The 27,897-nt window shown below is 43.0% G+C and overlaps 1 long non-coding RNA gene across 1 annotated transcript; it reads right to left on the bottom strand.

The window, feature by feature from the left end:
* Positions 1-484: 484 nt before the first annotated feature.
* On the bottom strand, positions 485-27,897 carry LOC132824281 (uncharacterized). Its single transcript, XR_009645653.1, has 3 exons — positions 27,777-27,897; positions 1,950-2,058; positions 485-755 (listed from the first exon to the last, which is right to left on the bottom strand). It is a non-coding gene; the product is annotated as an uncharacterized LOC132824281 (long non-coding RNA).

Here is a 27,897-nt window from a genome sequence, read left to right as displayed (position 1 = left end):
GGTAATGAGCAAGTTAGATAAAGGAGAGCCAGTGTATGTGATCTATTCGGGTTTCCAGAAGGTGACACACAGGAGGCTGCTCAATAAAATAAGAGCCCATGGTGTTAGGGACAAGATACTGGCATGGGATAAAGGATTGGCTGACTGGCAGAAGACAGAGAGTGGGGATAAAGGCATCTTTTATCGGGATGTCAGCCGGTGGTTAGTGGAGCTTTGAAAGGGGTCAGTGTTGGGATCACAACTATTCATGTTATACATTAATGATCTGGACAAAGTAACAGAGGGGATTGTTGTTAAGTTTGCAGATGAGCTGAAAATCCTGAAGAAGGGCTTATGCCCGAAACGTCGATTCTCCTGCTCTTTGGATGCTCCTGACCTGCTGCGCTTTTCCAGCAACACATTTTCAGCTCTGATCTCCAGCATCTGCGGTCCTCACTTTCTCCTCGAAGTTTGCAGATGACACAAGGATAGGTGGAAAGACAGATAGTGTTGGGGAAGTGGGGAGGTGCAGAACGACTAGAACAGGCTAGGAGAGTGGACAAAGAAATGTCAGATTGAATACAATGTGGCAACAAGTGAGGTTATGCACTTTGGTCAGAAGAATAGCAGTGTAGACTATTTTCTAAATGGGGCAAGGCCTAGAATTCTGAAGCACAAAGGGATTTGGGAGTTCCAGTTGAGGATTGTCTTAAGGTGAACATGCAGATTCAGTTGTTAGGAAGACAAACCCAACGTTCGCATTCATTTCAAGAGGGCTGGAATACAAGAGCAGAGATGTGCTTTTATCGTTTAACCTCTTTAACATTGTTTTAAACATTTCACACACAATTATTTCAACTCCAAATTTCTACATGCAAGACCAGTTGTCATCAATCTTAAAACCAAAGTAATTGAGTTCAGCAATTATATGCAAAATTTGCCAATGTACAATTTCATCCCATTGTTCAAGTAAATTTGTTTCATCTCATATCTTTCTACCATTTATTCCAGGTTACATTTATTTCTTTCAATCAACTTTCTACTCCGCAGGAATGTCCGAAATAGTTTTGTGCTGTCATGGATTCATCTGTAAACCTGACCATCCTTCCCCCCGCCCTGTCACCAAACATAGAGGTTCTGCGAGTTCACAGAGAACTGGTGTTTCTTTGCTGAAGAGTTCAGAGGGCCATGTTTCAGTGATACCTCTGGGAAGGTCCAGGTTGATGTTGTGGCTGGAAGGGCCTGAAGGTGAGGGGCCTTTCAAGAAGCCTGCTCCCTGCCCCACACTACCCTCCAGTCCTCCTCCTTGTGGTCAGGTCGTTGATTATGATTGGGGAAAGAGGCTTTCACACAGAGTCTTAGAGCAACCCAGACTTTAGACCCAGTCTGAAGCCGCAGGTGGTCCCTATTGCCAGCTCTGTTAGAGAAACATGCTGGGTTTATTACGCTTTATTGTGCCTCAGGGGATTCAGGAGTGTGTAAAATGTATCTACGTAATCAACTTTCAAATGAGGCATTGTGGTCATGCAGACTATTTATTTATTTGCAATAGTGAAAAGTGATTATTTTGTTTTCCAGCACGCTAAAGCAGCAGTGATTCTATACATTAATTGACAATATCACTTGTCTCAAAATTAACAGCTTAAGCCTTAGGCAGGCAGTTTTCATCCAGAGTTTAATTTATAAAGCAGGTAATATCTGTAATAATGTCGACAAATAAAGATCAATTTGACATGTTTCAAGCTCAGGTCCATCGTGCAGCAAGATCTAAACTATGAAGCAGGAGACAAAAATGTTCTTATAATTAAATTTTTAAATTGACATAATTTCACCTTTCCCCAAATTGAGGCCAGAGGGAGCAGGGCAAGACTGTGGGAATAAAGTGGAAAAAGAAAAGTGAGGCAAGATCGACAGAAAATCACAACAGTGGAGATTAAGAAGAGATTTCACATGCAAATAACTTATCTGACCATGCTTGTCACTTTAGTGATCTCCTCTAGGCTTAGGCATCTCAGACATTCCTGTTGCAGTACCGATGCTCTCTTAGCCAGCTGTGCACCCTATGGTTCTGCTCAGCTCCTGCATCAACACAGAGACAGACAATACAGCCTTTGGTCTGATTGAACACAAAACATTCAGTCTCTGGGTAGAAATGACGGCCGAACTCCTATTGAGGCTAGACCAGGCTTGTCAAGTTAGCACCAGCCAGGCTTTCCCACTAAGCAGCTGGATAACATTGACGAACGCTTTGCATTTATAATTACAGTTTGGTTCTGGCCTTTATTATTAATAAAATCTACATGAATAGCTCTCGTTTATCAGTGGGCCATTCAATCTGGGACAAACAGCAAACTAGATCATTAGTCTTAAAAGTTATGTTTGCAATTTCATAAATGGTAATGTACAAAATAATGGACTATTAAGTTTAGTTATTGGATCATGCACATTTTCTGCAATTTGCAAGTAATTGTCACTGACTAATCAGGCTGAATACTTTGAGTTCGGCATGAATTATGTCTGAGTGATTCTCTTTCTGTTGCTTTCAATCTGATTCAGTGGGATCCCTAGCTGTGACTAGGTTTTTGCAAAATGCCTGACAACTTGTAGGAGCACTATACAGTTTCATACAGGACACTACTGAGATGTTCAGACTGACCTCGTGAAATTGCCTCAAAGCCACAAAGAACATACACTCCAAACATCAAGTGCAGCTGAGCAATTTCTTCAGTGACTTTGTTGAGCATTGGTGGAATCTGTCACTGGGCAGAGCAGGGCAGACCTAGTGAATCCTGATCCACCTGCATCCATGCACATCCAAGAGCCATTATTCCACGGGGCTGGTGTTTTCAAACATAGTCAAAGATTGAAGAGGTTCATATTGACTCGTGTCGATAACTGTCCTGAATTGCAACAGTAAATGGATCGGGCACAGAGGGGAGTGGGTGAATTGTGTCTTCAAACTTTCCTGGTGGACCAGCATCATGATGAAATTTAGGGAGCTTTACAAGGTCAAGAGACACAAAAGCCTAAACACATGTACAACAGGTTCGAGACCAGCTTCTTCCCCACTGTTATTCAACTTCTGAACGGACCTCTCAAATTGCAAATTTAATGTTGACCTCACTTTTTGTTCACCTTCACTGCAGCCATAACACGCTCTGTTCTGTTACTGTTGCGCACTTTATATGGTATGATTTGTCTGTACTGCACACAGAACAAAACTTTTCACTGTACCTGGGTACATGTGACAACAAAAAAACAAATAAAAAAAACTCCTCACAGCAATCCCTTTCCTAAAGCATTTGGAACTAATCAGAGTTATTATTTCAAATATTAGTCCCACTGTTTTCCATTCAGAAATACTTCATGGTAGATAAATAGGGGACAGATCCACGGAGGGTGAGGAAACAGTAACTCCCTCCCAAAAGGATTGTGGCTACAACACCTGGTTAGGAAAGCAGCTCACCACCACCACCACTTTCTCCAATTAGACAGTGACAGAAATGATGGCATCATGTGGATTAAATCGTTAAACAATTTTTTGAACTATAGCATGCCGGTGACAAATTGAGAAGCTGTGATTGGTCTGGTATTACCACACACAAAGTGACTGGAGATTGTATTCTAACATAACATACCTGAAAGCCTAACTGCCCGATGAGTCGAGGATGATTTCATGGTTGCTTTAAAATAGAAGCGGTAATATAAGGTACAATAATCACAGTGTGAGTAAACCTCCCAATCTCAGCGCCTTCTCACTAAACCATCTCTTTAACCATTGGCTTTGGTCAACCCCTCTCAAGATTTCACAGTTTGGGGTCACATTGCAGCTTTTAGTGGATTCAGTGTAATGTTTTGGGATGTTGGCTCAGTGGGTCTCAGTCCTGTCTCGGGTTTTGCAGGTCACCGCAGAGATCCGATGACAGAATCAGAGCTGCTAGCTCAGTGTCCCACAGAGAGAAGCCCATCTCACCTGCTCAGGTGAATGCAGTAAATAATCAGAAGTTCCTTTAATAGCCAGGGTTATGGTTAGATTCCCTACAGTGTGGAAACAGGTCCTTCAGGTCAACAAGTCCACACCGACGCTCCAAAGAGTAACCCACCCAGACCCATTCCCCTACATTTACCTGTGACTAATGCACCCAATACTATGGGCAATTGAGCACGGCCAATTCACCTGACCTGCACATCTTTGGATTGTGGGAGTAAACCCACGCAGACACGGGGAGAATGTGCAAACTCCGCACAGACAGTCACCCAAGGTGGGAATCGAATCCGGGACCCTGGTGCTGTGAGACAGCAGTGCTAACCACTGAGCCACCCCAGAAATAGCAACTATGATACAACTGTCAGTATGTTACAGGGGTGAAGTAGCACATTGCACACAAACCAGGTAGGGTTATCAGTCTCCCTACTCCACATCATCAGGAGACAGATTAAACAGCCATTTCAAGCGAAGTTTCTGGTCCCTGGTTGTATCTAAAATGAATATATATTTGTCTATTTAGCCAGACTGAACCTCAGGGTGTGATATTTCAATCGCCAGTTTTCTCTGATTTCCATTGATTGCCTTCACATTATAAAGTTTACATATTTTTTTAAAAAACTGGTTGCATCAAGCATGCAATGATTGTGAGATGGTTTATGTGTGACAAATTCATTTATTCCACAGCTATTATTCCTTCAGTGGCATGACTGTGATTGGAGGGCTTTCTGGTGCCTCAAAGCCACAATAGTTCCACTTCATTCCCGTAGCATCAGCTTACGGTGCCCATATTTAGTATTCTCTCTGCCTCTATCTTCTACTATAAACAAGGTAACAGATGGCCACGCTGTGTCATACAACATCGGAGCATTCAGACCCAGCAGAAGGGAAGGGACTCACAAAAATATTGTTTGCAAATCTGTCTGCTTGAGAGCAAGCCATTGCTTGCAAATCAAATCTTAAACAAGTTAACTCCTACTGGTACATTAATGATTCTGTAAGTCCTACAGGGGCAAGATCAGGCTGTTCCCTGATGAGTCTTGGCTGAATAATTACTAATCATTGTATAAACTCACCTACTTTTGTAGATGACTATTCTGTTCAAACAATGGCCTAGCAGAAATGTTTTGATTATTCCCCTGACAAGCTTCTCACATTGCCCAGTGAGCTAGCTACTGGAGAACTAAACATGCCTTCATTATCTTTACTGAAAACAGTTAACATTTTCATTGGTGTCACAGAGAGAGTAACTTCAACACAAGTGACTTCAACATTCAAACATTGAAAAACCAAACAACTATTTCTCTTCTGATATTTTTATTGGAATTCCTATTTTCATGTCTTTGTGGATTATGGCTTTTAAGAAAAGTAAAATTTGCTTATTCAAGAATATACCATGGGCACCTTTTCTTGGAATACTCCCACAATGATATTTTCAGTTCACTCCTGAACTTAAATGTTAGCTTTTGTCATTACTGGGCTCCAGTTCATTTCAGCATTCCAAGGAAGAATTATCATAGGGAAACGATTTGAAATGAAGCAAAGGCTGACATGGTTCAAACACTTTTTTCATGACACCCCAAAGAACTTTGAAGTTAACAAAATATATTTTGAATTGTTGTTCAACTACCAATTCACACACAGAAGAATCTCACAAATATTAAGGTGGTGCAAAATCGATACTTCTGATCTTTCGATAACATTGACCAAGCGTCAAATATTATCAAGGACACTGGAGAGAGTCCTTCTGATCATCTTCAAATTAGGGCATTGAGGTTTTTTTTTATCCCAACCTAAGAACCTCAGGAAGTGCGACGTTCCAATTCTAAGTCTTGCCTGACATGTGGATTACACAATAAATGTCAAATGCAAGATTTTCACTCTGCCTGAGGATTTCGCCATCGATACGTGAAAGACCACATGAACTGAAGGAATTCATATCAACCAATTATCAATGGGAACAGTCACACCCGCACAATTACACATGTGCATGCCTGCATTGATTATAGCTGTAGATTTCACACTGAACGTGCTGGTCAATCTTCCATGCCAAATACTTTCATTTTAAACATTTAAGATTCAATCTTTTGCAGGCACGTTGTTCTCTCCTGAAGCACACATATTCAGGAATCTTTGTAAGCAGACCTCCAACTAAGTAATTCATATAGGGAATGCAGGAGACTGCTGGAGCTGTCTTATTCAGCAAGAACAAGCAATGTCAACAACAACTTATAGTTATGTACCGCCTTTATCATTAAAATAATTATCCCAAGATACTTCATAGAAATACAAGGCAGAAACAAAAAATTCAAATTCTTCAGTGCAATTATATAATTTCAGAAAAAAAACTTTTCTTCTAATAGATATTTATCTAGTATTTTCCATGTTTGGAAAAGAGTTGACTTTCAGACCCACAAACACTCCTCAGAACCAGCAGAAAAGATCGTTACATCCAATTTTCTGCTTTGCTGCAACAAGAAGATAAGAAATAACGAATTCTGTTTTCAGTTTACTCTACAACATTGCTGCCTAACAGCCTTAGGGACCCGGGTTCAATTCCCACCTCAGGCAACTGTCTGTATGGAGTTTGCACATTCTCCCCGTGTCTGAGTGGGTTTCCTCTGGGTGCTCTGGTTTCCTCCCATAGTTGAAAGATGCGTAGGAAAGGTGAATTGGCCATGCTAAATTGCTCTTAGTGTCTATGAATGTACAGGCTAGATAGATTGGCCATGGGAAATGCAGGGTGACAGGGATTGCATAAGAATTGGCTCTGGATGGGATGTTCAGAGGGTTGGTGTGGACTCGATGGGGAGATTGGCCTGCTTCCACACATTTTATAAACAGCGCTTGCTTCATATTATTCCTGGTTTTCTCAGCTCATACGGTTTGCATCTTACAGTCATAGAGTCATACAGCATGGAAACAGACCCTTTGGTCCAACTCGTCTATGCTGACCAGACATCCCAATTGACTTAGTCCCATTTGCCAGCATTTGACCCATATCCCTCTAAACCCTTCCTACTCATATATCCATCCAGATGTCTTTTAAATGTTGCAATTTTACCAACTTGCACCCCTTGCTCTGGCAGCTCATTCCATGCACACACCCCCACCCTCTGCGTGAAAAGTTGCCCCTCAGGTCCCTTTTAAGTCTTTTCCCTGTCACCCCAAGCCTATGCCCTCTAGTTGTGAACTCCCCTATCAATACTTCATTAACAGTTAAGGAGTTTGGAACACCTCTGGTTGCAAAAGTTCCCATAAAACTGCAAGATTTTTTTTCTCAGTAAAGGTTCACAGTCCCAGCAAATGTGACAGATGATTGACAGATGTTTCAGTCCTTGCCCTGTTTAGACATTGTACACCAGATGATGTGACTCCCTCTCTGCCAATTGAATGGTAGTCATGGATTCCTTCACCAAGCTCTTCATGTTCAATACCCAACAGTTTTTCTGCATTGGTGTTTCACCTCTGACAATATCAGGCATGCCAGCACATGTTTTCACCTACACAAGTTTTTGTTTTTGTAGAGTCCCTGAATGGTTCAGATCATTATTGATTTGAAGTTCCCTTTTTAGGAACAACAATGAGTGTTTGTTTTTTGCTAGCCTCACCACATCACTTGTGCAGTTGTCTCATCCCCAGTGTTTTCATTACAATCGAAGCAATCAGTGAACTGGAAAGGTAGTCAGCTTCAAACTCGGAACCAGGAAACTTCCAGTTACAGCTGTGTGACAGATCTGATTGGCCACAGAGGGATAAAATTCACCCGAGTGGCCAATCCCTCCCACACCACTCCACTATTCCTGAATGGGGGAAAAAAAGTGAACTTGAAATGACCAAATAAACATTAAAGTACTGAAGGGTGATTGCTGTCAGAAGGTTCAGCAGGCCCCATTCCAGGAAAAGCCTTGGTGCATCTGCCAACTAACTCAAATGGTAATTAGTTGGGGTCTCATACACCCTAAGTTGAGAACATGGTTGGTAGGTGCAGGGAGTTAGAGGTGCAGGGGGCTTGTCCAGCATAGCTGTGAAGCACAGCACTCTATTTTGATATTCAGGGAGGAGACATCAATGGGACTGGGTCTTTCATCTGTACCCACCCCTGCTTTGTCTGATCAGGGAGCACAAGGCGCCAGTCCTTCACATTCCAAAACAGGGCTTTCAGTCAAAGGGTTTCACTTTTATCCATTGGCACAAAAATAGCATAAAATTGAAAGTTTGATCTCTAAACAGAAGAGTGACACACCATTCTGGCCCTTGTTTCTCTTACACAGAACGTTCAATGAGGGCTCCCTTTGCCAGCTGACAGACCCTCAACATTAAATTGTAAGACTTATCAGAAAGTCAGAGGTCGCACAAAGTTGCAGCTGGTGGTTCTCACAGTGCCAGGGACCTGGGTTCGATTCTGGCCTCAGACAACTGTTGTGCAGAGTTTGCACGCTCTTCTCATGTCTGCGTGGGTTTCCTCCGGGGTTCCAGTTTCCTCCCACAGTCCAAAGATGTGCAGGTCAGGTGAATTGGCCATGCTAAATTGCCCCAGAGTATTCAGGGATGTGCATGTTAGGTGGGTTAGCCATGGGATATGGAGGGTCACAGGGAAAGTGGGGTTCGATTTTACTGGAATGCTCTTTGGTGCAGGCATGATGGGCCGAATAGCCTCTTTCCACACTGTGGGGGCTTCAGGGTTCTAGTTTTGGGGAAGCCTGGATTCCATGAGGGGCACTTTTAGAGTCACTTAATTCTTTTCTTTGAATTTAGTTAAACAAAGTCTGAGAAATAAGTTAACTGTATTGTAAAATAGAGTGGAGATGCTGGTGTTGGACTGGAGTGGACAGGGTCAGAAGTCATATGACATCAGTTTATAGTCCAAGAGGTTTATTTGAAATCACAAGCTTTCAGAGTAGTGCTCCGAAAATATGTGATTTCAAATAAACCTGTTGGACTATAACCTGTGTCATGTGACTTCTGATCTAACAAAATGGGTATCGCTATTCATTACTAGTTTGTGGTGGGGTCAGTTAGCTCAGTGGCTTGTGATGCATGTTGATGCCAACAGCGTGGGTTCAATTCCCACACCAGCTGCGGTTACCATGAGGGACTTTCCTTCTCAACTTGTCCTCCTCACCTGAACCGCAGTGGCCCTCAGGTTAATCCCCACCAATCATCTCTCTCTCTAATGAGAGCAGCCCCATGGTCTGGTAGAACTTTATCAATGTCTAATAGTACACATTTTAGGAGGGATACTTCAGATTAACATCCTTCTAATATTTGAAACTTATTTCGCAAGTATTCTAAATAAAATGTAAATTCAACTATGGTGCCTTTACCTTCTATCATAGTTCTCTCTGCTAATAGTTACCACAATCTGGACGATTTATTGCAACGCTTTGGTTCTGCAATTATGTCAAGAACAAATGATTTCAGAGTTGATTCCACAGATCGATCCAATATCAAAGGTCAAAGGGCCTATACTGCACTGTAATGTTCTATGTTCTATGATACCAGAATCAAAGCATTGCAATAAATAATCACAAATAAGTGATTTCATAGTTTCTGGTTCTTTGGAAAATCTATGTCCTGTTGCCATTCTAACCACAGAAGAATTCACACTCTGAACAAAAACCGTGTCATCCAGTCTACCTGGAACTCTTTGCCAGTGTTTTGTAGGTAGGAAGATAAAACTTTCGAATGTTCAATGTTCTGCAAACTGAAGGAAGGCAAAGACAGAGAAACTATTATTAAAGTGTGGTATGAGAAAATGATTAATACTGTGAAAGAACGAATAGATTAACTTCAGTATTTGACTTTATGTTTTTCAAAATATGTCATTCAACTTTTTTAAGCAACTACAATAGTCCTCAGGGGAAGCAATAGCAAGTGACATGAGATATTCCCACAAACAAATGCCAGAGATACTATTTCAGATATTCCCATATATATGAGAAATGTCATAAAGAGTTGACATTTACTTTATCTTAAATACTCAAAAATTATTTCAATGACTAATTGAAACATACTTCAAATGATTCATTAATCAAGCCAATGTCAAGATTAAAGATCAAAAGGTCTCAGAGTTGTAGCTTTATCCCTATCTTTTGCTTTACACCAACAAACTGACCTTTATCCAGTAGGTGTCTAGTGAAGACAAGAATTGACATGTGTGGGTGTAGTTTGGTATGAAAATGCAGAGGTGCATTTCCACATCACATCTTTGCTACATAACAGATTAGGTCAGGTATTTATGGAAAGCGCATGTATATTCAAAAAAGATTTCCCAATGTTAAAGTTTTATGGACACAATACAATTCCATCCATTCATTTGTACAATTGCAGTGCTTGAATATAAGTCAGGTTTTGTAACCTGTCAAAAGTCAGTTTCCTTACACTTACCAAACTGAATTTAGAGATTTGATTGCAGATTGTTTGGGTTTGCCAACATTGAGGTGGAACATATTGTGACTCATTGAAGTTTTCATTTCAGCCGGGCAAGTGCAACGAAGGCTGGGATAATAGAGGAGGCAGAGAGGTAAAGAGATAGAGGCTGGTGTCCTGGATACACATGTGGGATGTTAAAACCTTCACAGAAAGTGCTGACATCAGGAGTTTTCAGAAAATGGAGGAAGAGGGAATCAGATAGTCAAGCTTGTATGGTGGTGGTGGTGGGGGGGAAGCATTATTGGAAGTAATATATTATCCAAATTTTCATAGTCTGAAGAGAGGTCAGTAGCACAGAAAAGCCAAAGAGACAATAGTCATAAGTGATGGAAGTGCTAGAGAGGTGGCAACATGAGCAGAAACAGGAAGTTTAGTCACTGTGGTGTAATGGTGATTCATCTGTGTTTGCTAGTCTGTTCACTGATCGATGCAAATGAGCTTGATTGCTTAAGTCTCTGGGTAGAGTTACAGAGAGAAATCGCTGACTCCACATCCAGAGAAATAAGATTCTAATAGAGACCTTGTGCTCCTTCAGAGACAACACATCTATTAAAAACCCTGTAAGTGTACAGTTTGGAATAAGAATTATTGTCATTTCTCTGAGATCAAAATTCATAAGTGAGAATGAAAATGCACAAGTGGCAACAAGAAGATAGAAAAGTCAAAGACAAACTGCATGTCATTTGTGACAGAATAACAGAAGGTCGATGTTAATGGCATAGTGGAGTGCACATCAGGCTCAAAGAGAGAGGGACATAGTGAATAGAGAAATAAGGAATGACTTTTGAGCTGGAGAAAATGATAGGTTAGTGAAGATTGTATAGGTGGGAGAAGAGGAAAGTCTTCAACAGAAAGAAATGTATACATTGTATTAATGCTGGTTTGAGATGAGGATGGAGAATATGGAATGGGGAAACATGAGAACATTTTGGACCAAAGAAGAAGAACTTGGAAATTACTCCCGAATTCCACACTGATCCTGAGGCAGGGAGAAGCTTCTTTTTAAATTCATTTGTGAACTGTGGGCAGCATTGCTACCCGTTCCTAGCAACCCCTTGAGTAGATGGGGGTGAGCTGCCTTCTTGAAGCACTGCAGTCCATGTGCTGTGGGTTGACCCACAACATCCTTAGGGAGGGAATTACAGGATTTTGACCCAGCGAGGGAATGGTGATGTATTTCCAAGTCAGGATGGTGAGGGGTTTGGAAGGGAACTCGCAAGAGGTAGCGCTCCCATGTATCTGCTGTCCTTGTCCTTCTAGATGGAAGTTGTCGTGGATTTGGAAGGTGCTGTCCAATGACCTCTGGTGAGCTTCTATAGTGCATCTTGTAGATCATACACCCTGCTGCTACTGAGTGTCAGGGGTGGAGGGAGTAGATCTTTGTGGATGTGGTACCAATCAAGTGGCTGCTTTGTCCTGGAGGGTGTCATGACAAAGGGAGAGTGGTGTAGTCATGGCAGATGATGGACAGACATTGGGCATTCCAGATTGATCATGGCAGATTCATCCCAGGGTGAGTGGGGAAATGAAGAGACTGCAAGGTCATTGGGGAACAAACAATTTGAACAATAATGAGGTGGGTGTATGGAGATGATTCATCATTAACAATACCAGACCATGGAAGAGGGTCAAAACATGAGGGATTGAGAAAGGTACTTCTACTGGGCTGGGATTTCAGGGTAGCAAACAGCTGCTCCCATGAGCCACGGTCAAACACTAGCCAGAAAAATACATCTTTTGTGCTAGAGAGCTCTCAGAACTTAAGATTAAACATGATCCCCAGGTCCCAGGGTCATCTTGTGGAAGAGCAAACAATTACCTGTGTCTCAAAAGAAACCTTTTTGGAGAAAAAGTGAGTTATGAACAAAAATTAAAACCGCTGAAGATGTGAAGGATTCTTGGCTATTACTCAGTGGGTATTGTCTCCCGTTCTTCATAATAACACTGTGCATTTCCTGATCATTTATAGAGTCATAGAGTCATTTTTGACTAGTTCCTGTAGCAGGAATAGGTGACCAAGCAAAAGCTTTGATCTGCAAAAATTGTCAACTTTGTTTGAATCTGAGATAAATGAAAAAGGTAGCAGTTAAAACCAAAGTTCAAACACTAATCACGGCATGAATAATTATTAATCATCTAAAGGTATGCAAACAAAATGTTCAACATTAATACAACAGGGTAAAAACAGAACTTATTTATAACAATAACTGGGGGGGTTCTGCTTATCTTGTTTATTAGACAGGAGGGTCTATGGTAATGCACCAAGCTATGTAAATAGAATCTCTGCCATCATGTTATTTTTTATCCAGTGTTGATAAAGACAGCTTTTAGAGAGGAAATATGTAGTAAAGCATGTTGGCTAAGTGTTGATAGGGAAAACAAGTCCTTTCAAGCCTACATATTTGCATAAAACCTCAAAACAAATATTCAAAGTTACGCTTGATTCTTGATTTTATTAAAACTGGGAAGAGCAAATTATAGCCTTTGCTAAATGTAGAGATTCCCAGAGTCTTGGTCTTTCAACCCTCAAAATTTGGCCAATCCACCTGCATCACCATCTATACATTTTCTTCAGAATCTCATTAGCTCAGATATTCTGGAGGAACTATATCAAGGGTTTGTGCCAGATTTGTGGCTGAATCTGAAATCAGCTCAAAGAGACTTTGTTAGTGTCAGCAACATAACATATTTGCAGATCAATGGAAATATGGGGCTTGGTTTTTCCTGAATTCTGGGGAATATCGGGGAGTTTGATGGAGGATTTCCCTCCATGAGCCCTGGTAACCTGTCTCACACCATTTTGTGCTGGTCCCAGCCCTCATTAAGAATGCATCATTCCCTCACAGCACCACTCTCGCACTCTATGGTGTTCTGCAATGGTGGACCACTCCCAGTGCAAAGACTTTCACAGCACACGTGACTTGTTTGAACCCCTACTGCACGCCATATCAAACTCTGCTAGCCTGGTCTGATGGAGCCATTCAGTCAGGACAGTGTCCACTGTAGGGTGGAAGGTGTAGTAATACAGGAAGAGCACTCTTCCACACTTAGCGAGGGTAAGTCCCGCCATCCTCTCTCTCTCTTCTACCGCACTATAACCCTGCTATGGCACTCTTCACCCACCAACTCTCACAGGACAATGCCCAAGGAAAAATCGCCATAGGCTTACCAGACCCTTAGGGTTGCTCTCTCTCTAGAGAGAAGTGACTGGTGAAGTTTTAACCTGAGGGTCACCATACCTCAGGCAACGAGAGAGGTTGAGAAGGAGAGTCCGTCATGATAACCCCAGCTAGTGTGGGAATTGAACCCATGTTACAGCAAACTGTAAACTTCCAGTACACACAGGAACAACCTACTGCAAACCTGAATTGATTGTCAGTGTAATTACATTAAATCTCCAATCAGAAAATTGCAATTGCCTATTCATGCATGTTACAGTTAAGCTACCTGCTCCCACTTGAATGAGGTACTGGACCATTGCCATTGCCAACAGAGCAGTGCGCAGCAGGAGAAACGGAGAAGGCATGGAGGATGAACTGGAAACATTTATTGGATAAATATTGTGACTAAAAATTTCATAGAGTCATACAGCACGGAAACACACTCTTCGAACCAACTAGTCCTTACCAACCAAGTTTCCCAAACTAAACTAGTCCCATTTGCCTGTGTTTGGTCCCATCCCTCTAAATCATTCCTAATCATGTACCTATCCAAATATTTTTTAAATGCTGTAATTGCACCAGCCTCCACCGCTTCCTCTATCAGCTCATTCCATACACTTGGAGTGAAAAAGTTGCCTCTCAGGTCCCTTTTAAATCTTTCTCTGCTCATTTTGAAAATATGCCCCCTAGTTTTGAACTGCCCTAACCTGGGAAAAAGACATTTGCTATTCACCTTGTTCATCCCCCTCCTGATTATATGCATTTCTGGAGGGTCGCCTCTCAACCTCCTACACTCCCGTGAAAAAGTCCTATGTGTGAAGAAGGCGTTTGGTATGCTTGCTGTTATTGGTCAGTGCATTGAGAATTTGAGTTGTGAGGTCATGTTATGTCTGTGCAAGACATTGGTTAGGCCACGTTTGGAATATTGCGTGCAGTTCTGGTCTCCTTCCTATTGGAAGGACGTTGTAAAACTTGAAAGGGTTCAGATTAGGTTTACAAGGATTTGCCAGGGTTGGAGGATTTGAGCTGAAGGGAGAGGTTGTATAGACTGGGGCTGTTTTCCCTGGAGCATCGGAGGCTGAGGGGTGACCTTATAGAGGTTTATAAAATCATGAGGGACATGGATAGGATAAATAAACAAGGTCCTTTACCTGGTGGGGTAGGGGGGCATAGATTTAGGGTGGAAGGGGAAGATTTAAAAAGGACCCATGGGGTAACTTTTCCATGCAGAGGGTGGTGTGTGTATGGAATGTGCAGCCAGAGGAAGTGGTGGAGGCTGGTACAATTACAGCATTTAAGAGGCATCTGGATGGGTATATGAATAGGAAGGGTTTAAAGGGATATGGGCCAAATGCTGACAAATGGGACTAGATTAGCTTAGGATATCTGGTCGGCATGGATGTGTTGGACTGAAGGGTCTGTTTCTGTGCTGAACATCTCCACGACTCTATCCAGGCTCTCCTTATGACACAAAGCCTTCAGTTCGGAAACATCCTGGTAAATCTTTTCTGAACCCTCTCCAATTTAATAATATCCTTCCCATAGCAGTGCGACCAGAACTGTCATCAGTACTCCAAATGAGACCTCACCAACATCCTGTACAGCTTCAACATGACATTCCACCTCCTAACTCAATGGTCTGAGCAACAAAGGCAAGCATGCTAAACCTTCTCTTAACCATCGTGTCCATCTGTGACACAAATTTCAAAGAACTATGTACCTGAACTCCCAGGAATCTCTGCTCTGCAGAATGACCAAGGGACCTACCATTAATTGTATAAATATTGTCCCTGTTGTTTTATCAAAATGCAATACCTCGCATTTATCCAAATTACACTCCACCTGCCACTCCTCAGCTCATTGACCTAATTGACCAAGATCCCTTTGTAATCTCACGTAATCTTCTTCACTGTCCAGTAGACCACCAATTTTGGTAGCATCGACAAACTTACCATCCACCCTTCCTCGTTTGTCCTCTCCCACCCTTACCAGATGTGAAGCCACAGGATTCCTGGGTAAGGTAGAATTGTTTTGGTACCAGTCGGTAACTCTTAGTCGAAGGTTGCTTCTGGAACTGCCACAGCCAGCAAACACCTTCTGTCCTCCTTTGCTGCCCTCTGAGATTGTGCCATGGGATCAACGCTTTCATTTGAAGAGAGAAAACCAACAGGAACATCAGTTCAATGTCTCATCCCAGTTGGGCAGGATAAAGGGCCCTGTATTCAGGAGAGTTTAGAAGGATGACAGGGCTTCTGATTGAAACTCATAAAATTCTAACAGACCCTCACAGACTAGATGCAGAGAAGATATTTTCTCTGGCTGGGGAGTCTAGAACTAGAAGTCATAGAGTCATAGAACCAGAGAAATGTACAGCACAGAACAGAACCTTCAGTCCCATTCATCCATACTGACCAGAGATCCCAAAGAAATCTAAGCCATGGTACTTGGTGGCTCAGTGGTTAGCACTGTTGCCTCACAGCACCAGAGACCCAGGTTCGATTCCGGCCTCTGGCAACTGTCTGTGTGGAGTTTGCACATTCTCCCTGTCCCTCAGGTTTCCTCCCATAGTCCAAAGATTTTCAGGTGAATTGGCCATAGTGTTCAGGAATGTGTAGGCTAGGTGGGTTAGCCATAGGCCATGCAAGGTTACTGGGATTGGGAAGGAGGAGCTGGATCTGGGTGGGATGCTGTTCTGTGTGGATTCAATGGGCTGAATGGCCTGCTTCCATACTGTAGGGGTTCTATTCTATAGTTCTTAGGATACTGTGCATGCTGTTTTGGACTGAAATGAGGAAATGTTTCTTCACTCAGGAATAAGTGAACTTGTAGAATTTGCTGCTACAGAAGCTGGAGTCACAAAGGGCACTCAAGAAAGAGATTGATGAATAATTTGAATATTAAAGACATCAAGGGCTATGGAGAGAAATGAGAATGCAGTCAGCTATGATGGTATTGAATAGTGGAACAGGGTCAAGGGCCAAACGGCCTAGTGCTACTCCTCTTTTAAATGTTTTTAGTAAAGCTCAATATTATTTAAACAGGGAAATAGTGCAGACAATGTATGACAGATTGCTAATTGGCATGAGAATCAAGGGTTATGGAGAAAAGGGTGGAAAGTGGAGTTGAGGACTGATAGCTGAAAATGTGTTTCTGGAAAAGCGCAGCAGGTCAGGCAGTATCCCAGGAACAGGAGATTTGACGTTTCGGGCATAAGCCCTTCGATGTTATGCCCGAAACATCGATTCTCCTGTTCCTTGGATGCTGTCTGACCTGCTGCGCTTTTCCAGCAACACATTTTCAGCTCTGATCTCCAGCATCTGCAGATCTCACTTTCTCCTTGAGGACTAATAGACCAGCCATGATCCCAATATATGGTGAAGCAGACTTGATGAGCTAAATGGCCGACTGCTTTTACATCTTATGGTCTTATATAAGACAGCAATCACAAGTATATGGCACTTCACTGGAACTGGATTGTAATAGAGTTTAGGCACATCCACCTGAAACAAGACTTGTCTGACATCGCCTTGCTTATATGAAGAAACACCAGCACACATTCCATTCAGTGCCAAGCTGGCTTCATCACATTATTCCTTTCGTAAGGTTTGGCCTGTTTCAGGAGATTGCCTGTACACGTCAGGCAACCCACGGTTCATGTGAATTCTGAGCAGGTAATATTGAAGAGATTTAGTTTAAGGCAATACCTCCACAGTCCTCAGTATGACGACTGGGTTCATTCCCACTTGTTTCGACTTGGAAACCACAACACCACGTCTACTAACCAAGCACAGCATCACCATTGACAAATTTTCATCAGATACCTTTGGAACATTATTGCTCTTTATTGTTCTTTGTATAAGGAAATAGATTGTGCTTTATGTTTGGACTATGAGCTTAATATTAGTTTCAGGCATTCTTATTTTAGCTGCTATTATGAATAATGTAAGAAGCTAATGAAGGCAAGACCCTGCAAATTGCTTGAGAAACCTTCAACTTCGATTTCCACTCCTTCACTTGTTGAAATTCCGTATTCATTCAATGCGTAGAATAGATGGATAGATGAATTTGGAAGATTGCGTTCAGTTCTGGTTTCCCTGCTATAGAAAAGGTGTTGCAGAACTTGAAAGAGTTCAGAAAAGATTTACGATGATGTTGCCAGGGTTGGAGGGTTTGAGCTATGGGTAGAGGCTGAATAGACTGGGGCTTGTTTCCATCTCTATGACTATGCCTTTATGAATAATATTAGTAACTGGTGATGGAGTGATGTTGTTGCAAAACTAGTAACCCAGACCAATCCTCTGGGACCATAAATTCAAATCCCAGAAGGCAGATGGTGAAGTTTGAATTCAATTAATCAGTCTAAATTCAAACATTAGTCCAATGAAGATTATGTAACCATTATATATTGTCATAAAAACCCATCGGGATGATCAATTTCCTTTGGGAAGGAAATCCGCTGTCTTTACCTGGTCTGGCCTCTGTGTAACTCCACACCAACAGCAATGTGATTGACTTGTAACTGCCCTCTCACCAGAGTAAGCAAGTCACTCCATTCAATGTCAAGTAAGCTTGGGCAGCAACTATTGGTCCTGCCAGTAACACTCAAATCCTCCAAAAGAAAGCAGGCTCAGTGGTTAGCATTCACACCTCACAGCACCAGGGACCAGAGTTCAGTTCCAGCCTCGGGCGCCTGTGTGTGGAGTTTGCCCTTTCTCCCTGTGTCTGTGTGGGTTTCCTCCCATAGTCCAGAGATGTACAGGTTAGGTGGATTGGCCATGGTAAATTGCCCATAATGCCCAGGGATGTGCAGGGTAGGTCAATTAGCCATGGGAAAAAGTGAGGTCTGCAGATGCTGGAGATCAAAGCTGAAAATGTTTTGCTGGTTAAAGCGCAGCAGGTCAGGCAGCATCCAAGGAACAGGAAATTCGACGTTTCGGGCATAAGCCCTTCCTGATGAAGGGCTTATGCCCGAAAGGTCGAATTTCCTGTTCCTTGGATGCTGCCTGACCTGCTGCGCTTTAACTAGCAACACATTTTCAGCAATTAGCCATGGGAAATGTACAGTTACAGGGATAGGGTGAAAGGGGATGGGTCTGGATGGGATGTTGTTCAGAGGGTCGGTGTGGACTTGATGGACCAAATGGCCTGCTTCCACACTGTAGGGATTCAGTGGATATAGATAAGCACATGGAGAATTTTGGGATAGTGTAGGGGAACAAACTGAGAATAGTTCACAGGTCGGCACAGCATCGAGGGTCAAAGGGCCTGTTCTGCGCTGTACTGTTCTATAAATAGGTTGTGAGATCAACTCTTGCAGGGCTATTGTTGTAAATGTGTTCGCATTGAATGTAGTCTGGCCAAAATGTAATTAGAGTGATATTGATAAAATGAATAATGAATCAGATAGAAGCACAGAAGGAGTAATACAAATGGATAATATTTTTCAAAGAATTAGCTGGAGCACTGTAGGTCAAGTGCTCCTTCGATTCTATGATATACAATGGAAAACATGTGTATTATGTTTCATCCCAATTGACAACATCATCAAACTGGGTTGTTTTCAAATTATTAGCAGTAAATGTTCGTTCTTGCAAGCACAGAAGGTCTTCATGTAACTGTGCTAGATACTAATTATGATGGAAGACGTATAACGCACAAATTTAATGTAGTTCTTGTTAGAGTTCAGATTTCAAACTTGTGGCACATTTTTGTTGGTTTCGTTTTGTGAAGATGTTTAACAATTAACTGTGATTTGGATGTGCCGGCGTTGGACTGGGGCGTACAAAGTTAAAAATCACACAACGCCAGGTTATAGTCCAACAGGTATACAAAATAATGAGAGGAATAGATAGAGTCAATAGCCAGAGACTTTTCCCCAGGGCAGGATTGACTGGTACAAGGAGTCATAGTTTGAAGATATTGGGAGGAAGGTAAAAAGGAGACGTCACGTTCTTTATGCAGAGAATTGTGAACGTATGGAATGCGTTGCCAGTTGTGGAGGTGGAAGCAGAGTCATTGGGGACATTTAAGCAACTGCTGGACGTGCAGATGGATAGCAGTGAGTTGAGGGGTGCGTAGGTTAAGTTATTATATTTTACATTAGGATTAAATCTCAGCACAATATCGTGGGCCAAAGGGCCTGTTCTGTGCTGTACTTTAGTAAGTTTAGGTTTATTTGGAAGCACTGGCTCATCCATCCCTTGAGAAAACAAACAGGCAATGACATCACCAAAGGAAATGACATCACCAACCCAAAAAAACCCAAACATATAAATAGAAAGCAGGAATTATCAGCAGTACTTTGCCCAGAGGCCCACTGAAGATGTTACCTACTAGGGTGACGAAACATCTGGAAATGAACCTTCCAGCTCAGTGAGCAAACCTACATCCAGAACCTCAACCTGAGCTACAAATCTTCTCAAAAATTGCTATTTTTTAAACACTTTTGAATTGAATTTGGAGGTGATCTGATTAATTAATTTCCCCTAAATAATGGGGTTTTTAGGGGGAAACTCCAATCCAGGAGTGTTTGTTGCGAACTTGAGGTTAGTAAGTCTGTAAGTTAGCCTGCTGAGCTGGAAGATTTGTTTTCAGACATTTTGTCACCATACTAGGTAACATCATCAGTGAGAGACTCCAGTGAAGCATCAGTGGTGTGTCCCGCCTCTCCATTGGTTTCTTGGTCTTAGTTTCTTAAGGTGGGTGATGTCATTTCTGGTTCTTTTTTTCAAGGGAAGGTAGGTAGGGTCAAAATCAATGTGTTTATTGATGAAGTTCTGGTTAGCATGCCATGCCTCTAGGAATTCTCCTGCGTGTCTTTGTTTCACCTGTCCTAGGATCTGTGTGTTGCTCTAGTCAAAGTGGTGTCCTGCTTTGTCTGTATGGAAACTAGGGATAGTGGGCCATGTCATTTGGTGGTCAGTTGGTGTTCATATATCCTGGTGGCAAATTTCCCGTTAGTTTGTCCGATAAAGTGTTTTTTTGTATGATATCGTGTAAATGACGTTAGTTTTGCTGGTTGTATCTAATGGATCCTTTTGTTTCATTAGTTGCTGTTTAAGTATGTTGATAGGTTTGTGGGCTACCATGATGCCAAGGGCCTGAATAGTCTGGAAGTCATTTCTGACGTGCCTTTGATGTAAGGTAATGTGGCTATAGCTTTTGGTTGCGTTGTGTATGCTTATTTGGGTTTGTTTCTGAGGAATCAGCAGATTGTGTTTATTGAAAACCTTTTTATAGATATTTTTCTTCTGCTTTTTGTAGTTCTTGGGTGCTGCAGTATGATGTAACGCATTGAAATGATGTCTTGGTGCAGTTCCGTTTGTGGGTGTTGGGATGATTGCTTCTGAAGTTAAGTATTTGGTCCGTGTGTGTTGTTTTTTGTAGATGCTTGCTTGAAGCTCTCTGTTAACTGTACGGTCAACTGTCACGTCTGGGAATGAGAGTCTGTTGTCTTTGTTAATAGTGTTGTATGTTTCCTCTAATTTGTTCCATTTTGCAATGACTTTTACTGGGACACCACACACATCCAAGGACAGGCGAAACAAAGACACACACGGGAATTCTTAGAGGCATGGCTTCCTAACCAGATCTCCATCAATAAACACATCAACTTAGATCCTATCGATCTTCCCTTGAAAAAAAATCAGAAATGACATCACACACCTTAAAAACCAAAACCTGTAAATAGAGAATCGGGACATAACCAACAGTGCTTCCCCGAGACTCTCACTGATGATGTTATCGGGTATGGTGACGAAACATCTGAAATCAAATCTTCCAACTCAGTGAGCTAACTTACATACTTATCACCAACCTGAGCTACAAATCTTCTCAAAAATGGCTGATTGAAGTTAATTATTCAAAGCTGAGAAAATCTAAGCTTTCGGTTGTGTGAAGCAAAGAAAAAAGCTTCACAGTTCATTGGACCAGAAATGAGAAAAAAACAGTGAATTAAAACCCACAGATTTGACAGGAAAGGAACAGTTCTCAGTATTTGAATTAATTGTAAATTGATGTTTTGGAGATTAGATTAGATTTATTTTGCGAATCATTTGAAATTTGGTTGTGTTATATGTAGATAGTTTGGTTTGTTTTATTTTATTTCACTGTCATTTGCGTAATAAACATCTGTTCTATTGTTAAAACCAAATGTGCAGCCTGGAATGCTTATATTTCATTAAAAGATCACCGTGTTAAATAAAAAACACTCTCAAACCAGGTTTGGTTCTGGGACCTGACTTGTCCAGTGGTAACATCTGATAGGATCGTACAAGTCAGCTGGTTTCCTTTGCATATTAACATACTCTTTCAAATCTGTTTCACCAAGTGGCAGGTTTGAACACCTGTATTGGTGTTACGTCTCACTGTCAGTGTACAGTTAAGGTACATGGGCATGTTGTGTGCACCACAACATAACATGTGACCTGAGGGTACAAAACTCTCATACACTATTTTACCCAGGAATACATGAAACATGATCCCTTATTGGAAGCATGTAGCTCTGATTTAATATAATCATTTGTTAGCCCAGGAACTGATGTGTCTGAAGAATAAGTTCCTTTTTTCACTTGTGGAATGTGGGCATTGGTGGCTGTGCAATTATTGCCTGTCCCTTGTTACCCCTTGGGAAGGTGGGGGTGAGCTGCCTTCTTGAACCGCTGCAGTCTATCTGCTGTGGGTTGACCCACAATGCCCTTAGGGAGGGAATTCTAGGATTATGACCCAAAGATATGGAAGGAACTGCGATAGATTTCCAAGTCAAGTTGGTGAGTGGCTTGGAGGGGAACTTGCAAGGGGTGGTTTTGATTAGATTAGACTTACAGTGTGGAAACAGGCCCTTCGGCCCAACAAGTCCACACCGACCCGCCGAAGCGCAACCCACCCATACCCCTACATTTTACCCCTTACCTAACACTACGGGCAATTTAGCTTGGCCAATTCACCTGACCCGCACATCTTTGGACTGTGGGAGGAAACCGGAGCACCCGGAGGAAACCCACGCAGACACGGGGAGAACGTGCAAACTCCACACAGTCAGTCGCCTGAGTCGGGAATTGAACCCGGGTCTACAGGCGCTGTGAGGCAGCAGTGCTAACCACTGTGCCACCGTGCCGCCCTTAAGGTGTTTCATTGTGTCTGTTGCCCTTGACTTTCTATGTGGAAATGGACATGGGTTTGGAAGGTGCTGTCTGACGATCTTTGGTGAATTTCTGCAGGGCATCTTATGGATAGTACACACTGCTGCTACTGAGCGTTGGTGGTGGAGGGAATGGGTGTTTGTGGATGTGGTGCCAATCAAGTGGCTGTTTTGTCCTGGATGGTGATGAGCTTCTTGAGTGTAGTTGGAGCTGTACCCATCCAGGGCAAGTGGGGAGTATTCCATCACACTCCTGACTTTTGCCTTGTAGATGGTGGACAGGCTTTAAGGAGTCAGGAGATGAGTTACTTCCCGCAATATTCCCAGCCTCTGACCTGTTCTTGTCACCATTGTATTTATATTGAGTCAAAGAGCCAAACAGCACAGAAACCCAACTCAGATATGATCTGAGGATGGAAAGAACTCATACTTCATCTTATCAGGGATCACTTGAAACATGACACTCTGTTGGAAAAATGCTGTTCTGTAATCATGCAATAGCTTAATGTTAGTGCACGTATGGAACGAGCTACCAGAGGAAGGTAGAGGCTGGTTCAAATACAATGTTTAAGAGGCATCTGGATGGGTAGATGAATAGGAAAGGTTTATAGGAATATGAATCAAGTGCTGACAAATGGGACTACATTAGCTTGTACATAATAACTCATTATAATAAATGACCGTTGGATTCTTCAATACCACATAAACAATTTCTTACATGATGGGAGAAAACACCAGGTACAAAACTCAGCGGAGGCAAATTCACCTCAGGGATTGGACAAGCTGAACAATCTCATCATTCCGTCAAAGGCCTGTCCCTCCAACCCCCAGGGGTGACCAAAGTCAGAGTCTTTTTATTCCATGTAGTTCTGCTGCTTCCTGAATAAATGCCAACTCACAGTGATTTCTGTCTTAATCAAGCACAGCTATATAATTAAATTGGTAAATGGATCAAACTATGAGTAACAGATTTCAGATTAAATATGCCAAAATAAAGTGCTTAAAGGGATTAACTCAGTTTATGCACTAACAGTAGCAGATAAAAATAAACTTCCACAATAAACATCCCACCTTAACTAAATCATGATGATTCCCTATTGACTGCTCCTCTGTTGAAACACGTGATGAATGATGAAATCTCACATAAATTCCATTTCTTGTTCCTTTTTAATCAGGTCCTCCCACCAGGATTGTGCTGAACTCTGCCTCGAGACCTCATCAAATCTTTAGAGTTTAAATACTTACAATACATGTGTTTGAGATCATTTCATTTTTTTTTACAGAACCCCTGCAGAGTGGAAACAGGCAATTCAGCCCAACAAGTCCACACCAACTCTCCACAGAGCATCCCACCCAGATTTTCACCCCCACCCCCCATCCTATCCCTGCAAACCCCACAGTTTAACCTGCCTAGCCTATACATCCCTTGACACTATGGGTAATTTAGCATAGCCAATCCACCCTAACCGACATGTCTTTGTACTGTGGGAGGAACCCCACTTAGACACACAGAGAATGTGCAAACTCCATGCAGTCACCCGAGGCTGGAATCGAACCTGGGTCCTGGCGCTGTGAGGGTGCAGTACTAACCACTGTGTCACCATGACACCCCACACCTTTATTTACAACTGACTAGAATGCAGGATATTTGATTTGCACGGCTAGAGACTCATTCCAACTACACTGAAGCTGAAATGGTAGGGGTAGAATATTGATTAAAGCCAGAGGCTAAGGTGAAAGATTAAATCAATCAAATCTGCTCTTTATACTTTGAGAACATTTTTTTCTTCCACATTTGAAGCAGTTTTGTATATTGCTGCGCAAGCAATAACAAAGGAATTACTTCACAAAGAACGTGATTGTCAGTTTCAGCCTTTGAGGCATTGCTAATTCAATCTGCAGACATCTGACCAACATGATCCTAATGTCAGGGTTAAAGGAAATAGGGAGAAGTGGACACATGGGTCCTTTTAACCTTCACGGCTTGAACTGTTACTGCTGTGACTCTGGAGATTGTGTACTGCCCCATTACCCCCAACAACAAGACAACTGCACAATTCATGGACGAACATGCCGAATCTGAATCTAACACTGCAAAGTTTCTCAAATGCAGCTGTTCACTCTGCTACCAAACTGCTGAATCTGGTCATCTCCATGGTCTGCCCTGGCTAGAGTCCATGCAACAAACATCTGGCCCTATCTTTGTAAACTATCTTGATCTACATTTGAGAGAGTGCAAATAAGCTCAAAGTACCTTAATGTGAAGGTATCAAATTAGTTGCTATAACATCAGGCACAGCTGCCACCTTTTGATTTTCTGTACTGCACAATACAAAACATATGGCCTGAAATGGAGGTACACCTTATTAAGACAGAACACAAATATAGCTATGATTCTGTTAGTGGCAAGTTATTGTTTTCAACCCTAAACATTTACAATCACTTTTCCTCTTGTTAAAGTCTTGGGTTTCATTGTGCTTCTGTTTGAAAGAACCTTCTCATTATCTTTAATTCTACTGGGTCCAGTTATTAATACCAACAGGAAATCCCATGACTTTGCCTCATCGGGTCCTGACTTACTTTATAAATCCACTCGATACAGACACAGTCTATTTATCACCCATGTGCAACTCGCAGCTGTCTTGAGGTACAAAGCACTGACTGTAGCAGTTGGATAAGGAAGTGCCAGCTGGAACAAGTCGTTTAAGCAGTGACTGGATGCAGACCCGACTGCCAAGTGGGCAGCTGGAAGCCTGGGTGGCAACAGACTACCAGTTCCTGAAAGGCCTCTGATTCATTGAGGAGATGTTTCTGCGTGTCAGGGGCTGCAGCAAGCGATCAGTTCCAGTGGTTATATCACACTGTAATCCAATTATTGCTCATTAACTCAGAATGCAGCATCAACCCTCAACAGAGTTTAAGCTGTAATCTGCATTCTTTGAACAATGCTGATAATTACAGTGTTCAAATCAAGAATTACACAAAACCAACCCATATTTTATTTGTTTCACATTTTATGAAAGTAACCATGAAGTTCTGTAGGACTTTGAATGATATAATTAAAGAGGGAGCTTCCATTTTTGTGGCCAAACATTGCAGCTGTGTGAAGGCAAGAATCTCAGAAACCTACTCCTTAGCACTAACAAGCTTCTTGACGTCGGTCTACCCAGTTCCCACCAGGCCCACTTCCCACATGAACAAGAACAACAGCAGATCCAAACCCTGTAATCGGTTCCAATGCACGTCAACAAATTCTCATTTGACCATATTTCGGAGCACCTTCCTTTGCACGTTGTACATCCGGGATAACTCCAGTCCTGGAATCAATGATCCACCAGCAGCTTTCTGACCCTGTCCTCGGCCAATACCCACCCTCACGGACAGGCATTGGAACTCTCTGAATGGCAATCAGGAGAGGGAACCTTTGTTGGTGTCTCCATCCCTTCCATCGAAGCACAGGGAAGCATTTTGGAAAAAGCATGGCATTATGGCACAGAGGCAATTTTATAGAAACTGACCCAGCACAAAGCAATAGTTTCAGTTGAATCAACGTTGGCATGGACGAGTTAGACCAAAGGGTATGTTTCCATGTGCATCTCTATGGGTGGCACAGTGGCACAGTGGTTAGCACTGCTGCCTCACAGCGCCAGAGAACTGGGTTCAATTCCCGCCTCAGGCAACTCTCAGTGCGGAGATTGGATACATTCTCCCTGTGTCTGTGTGGGTTTCCATCGGGTGCTCCGGTATCCATCTGGACAGTACGCTCCCAGTATCAACCCGGACAGTACGCTCTCAGTGCCCACCCGGACAGTACACTGTCAGTGTATACCCGGACAGTATGCTCTGAGTATCGACCCGGATAGTACGCTCTCAGTATCCACACGGGCAGTACGCCCTCAGTATCCACCGGGACAGTACGCCCTCAGTGTACAAATGGACAGTATGCTCTCAGTATCCACTGGGTCAGAATGCTCTCAGTGTCCACCTGAACAGTATGCCCACAGTATTTACTACTAGACTACACCTCCTCCCACCCTGCCCCCTGTAAAAACATCATCCCATATTCCCAATTCCTTCGTCTCCGCCGCATCTGCTCCCAGGAGGACCAGTTCCAACACCGTACAGCCCAGATGGCCTCCTTCTTCAAGGACAGCAGATTCCCCCCAGACGTGATCGACGATGCCCTCCACCGCATCTCCTCCATTTCCCGCTCCTCCGCCCTTGAGCCCCGCTCCTCCAACCACCACCAAGACAGAACCCCACTGGTTCTCACCTACCACCCCACCAACCTCCATATTCAGCGTATCATCTGCCGTCATTTCCGCCACCTCCAAACGGACCCCACCACTAGGGATATATTTCCCTCCCCTCTCCTATCAGCGTTCCGAAAAGACCACTCCCTCCGTGACTCCCTCGTCAGGTCCACACCTCCCACCAACCCAACCTCCACTCCCAGCACCTTCCCCTGCAACCACAAGAAATGCAAAACTTGCGCCCACACCTCCTCCCTTACTTCTCTCCAAGGCCCCAAGGGATCCTTCCATATCCGCCACAAATTCACCTGCACCTCCACACACATCATCTATTGCATCCGCTGCACCCGATGTGGCCTCCTCTATATTGGGGAGACAGGCCGCCTATTTGCGGAACATTTCAGGGAACACCTCTGGGACACCCGCACCAACCAACCCAACCACCCCGTGGCTCAACACTTTAACTCCCCCTCCCACTCCACCGAGGACATGCAGGTCCTTGGACTCCTCCATTGCCAGACCATAACAACACGATGGTTGGAGGAAGAGCGCCTCATCTTCCGCCCGGGAACCCTCCAGCCACAAGGGATGAACTCAGATTTCTCCAGTTTCCTCATTTCCCCTCCCTCCCACCTTGTCTCAGTCAACTCCCTCGAACTCAGCACCGCCTACCTAACCTGCAATCTTCTTCCTGACCTCTCCGCCCCCACCCCACTTCGGCCTATCACCCTAACCTTGACCTCCTTCCACCTATCGCATTCCCATCGCCCCTCCCCCAAGTCCCTCCTCCCTACCTTTTACCTTAGCCTGCTGGACACACTTACCTCATTCCTGATGAAGGGCTTATGCCCGAAACGTCGAATTTCCTGTTCCTAGGATGCTCCCTGACCTGCTGCGCTTTTCCAACAACACATTTTCAGCTCTGATCTCCAGCATCTGCAGACC

The sequence above is a fragment of the Hemiscyllium ocellatum genome, chromosome 18 (genome assembly GCF_020745735.1).
Source record: "Hemiscyllium ocellatum isolate sHemOce1 chromosome 18, sHemOce1.pat.X.cur, whole genome shotgun sequence".
Taxonomy (NCBI): domain Eukaryota; kingdom Metazoa; phylum Chordata; class Chondrichthyes; order Orectolobiformes; family Hemiscylliidae; genus Hemiscyllium; species Hemiscyllium ocellatum.
The sequence above is the reverse complement of the archived record's forward strand: the minus strand, read 5'-3'. Positions and strand labels throughout refer to the sequence as shown.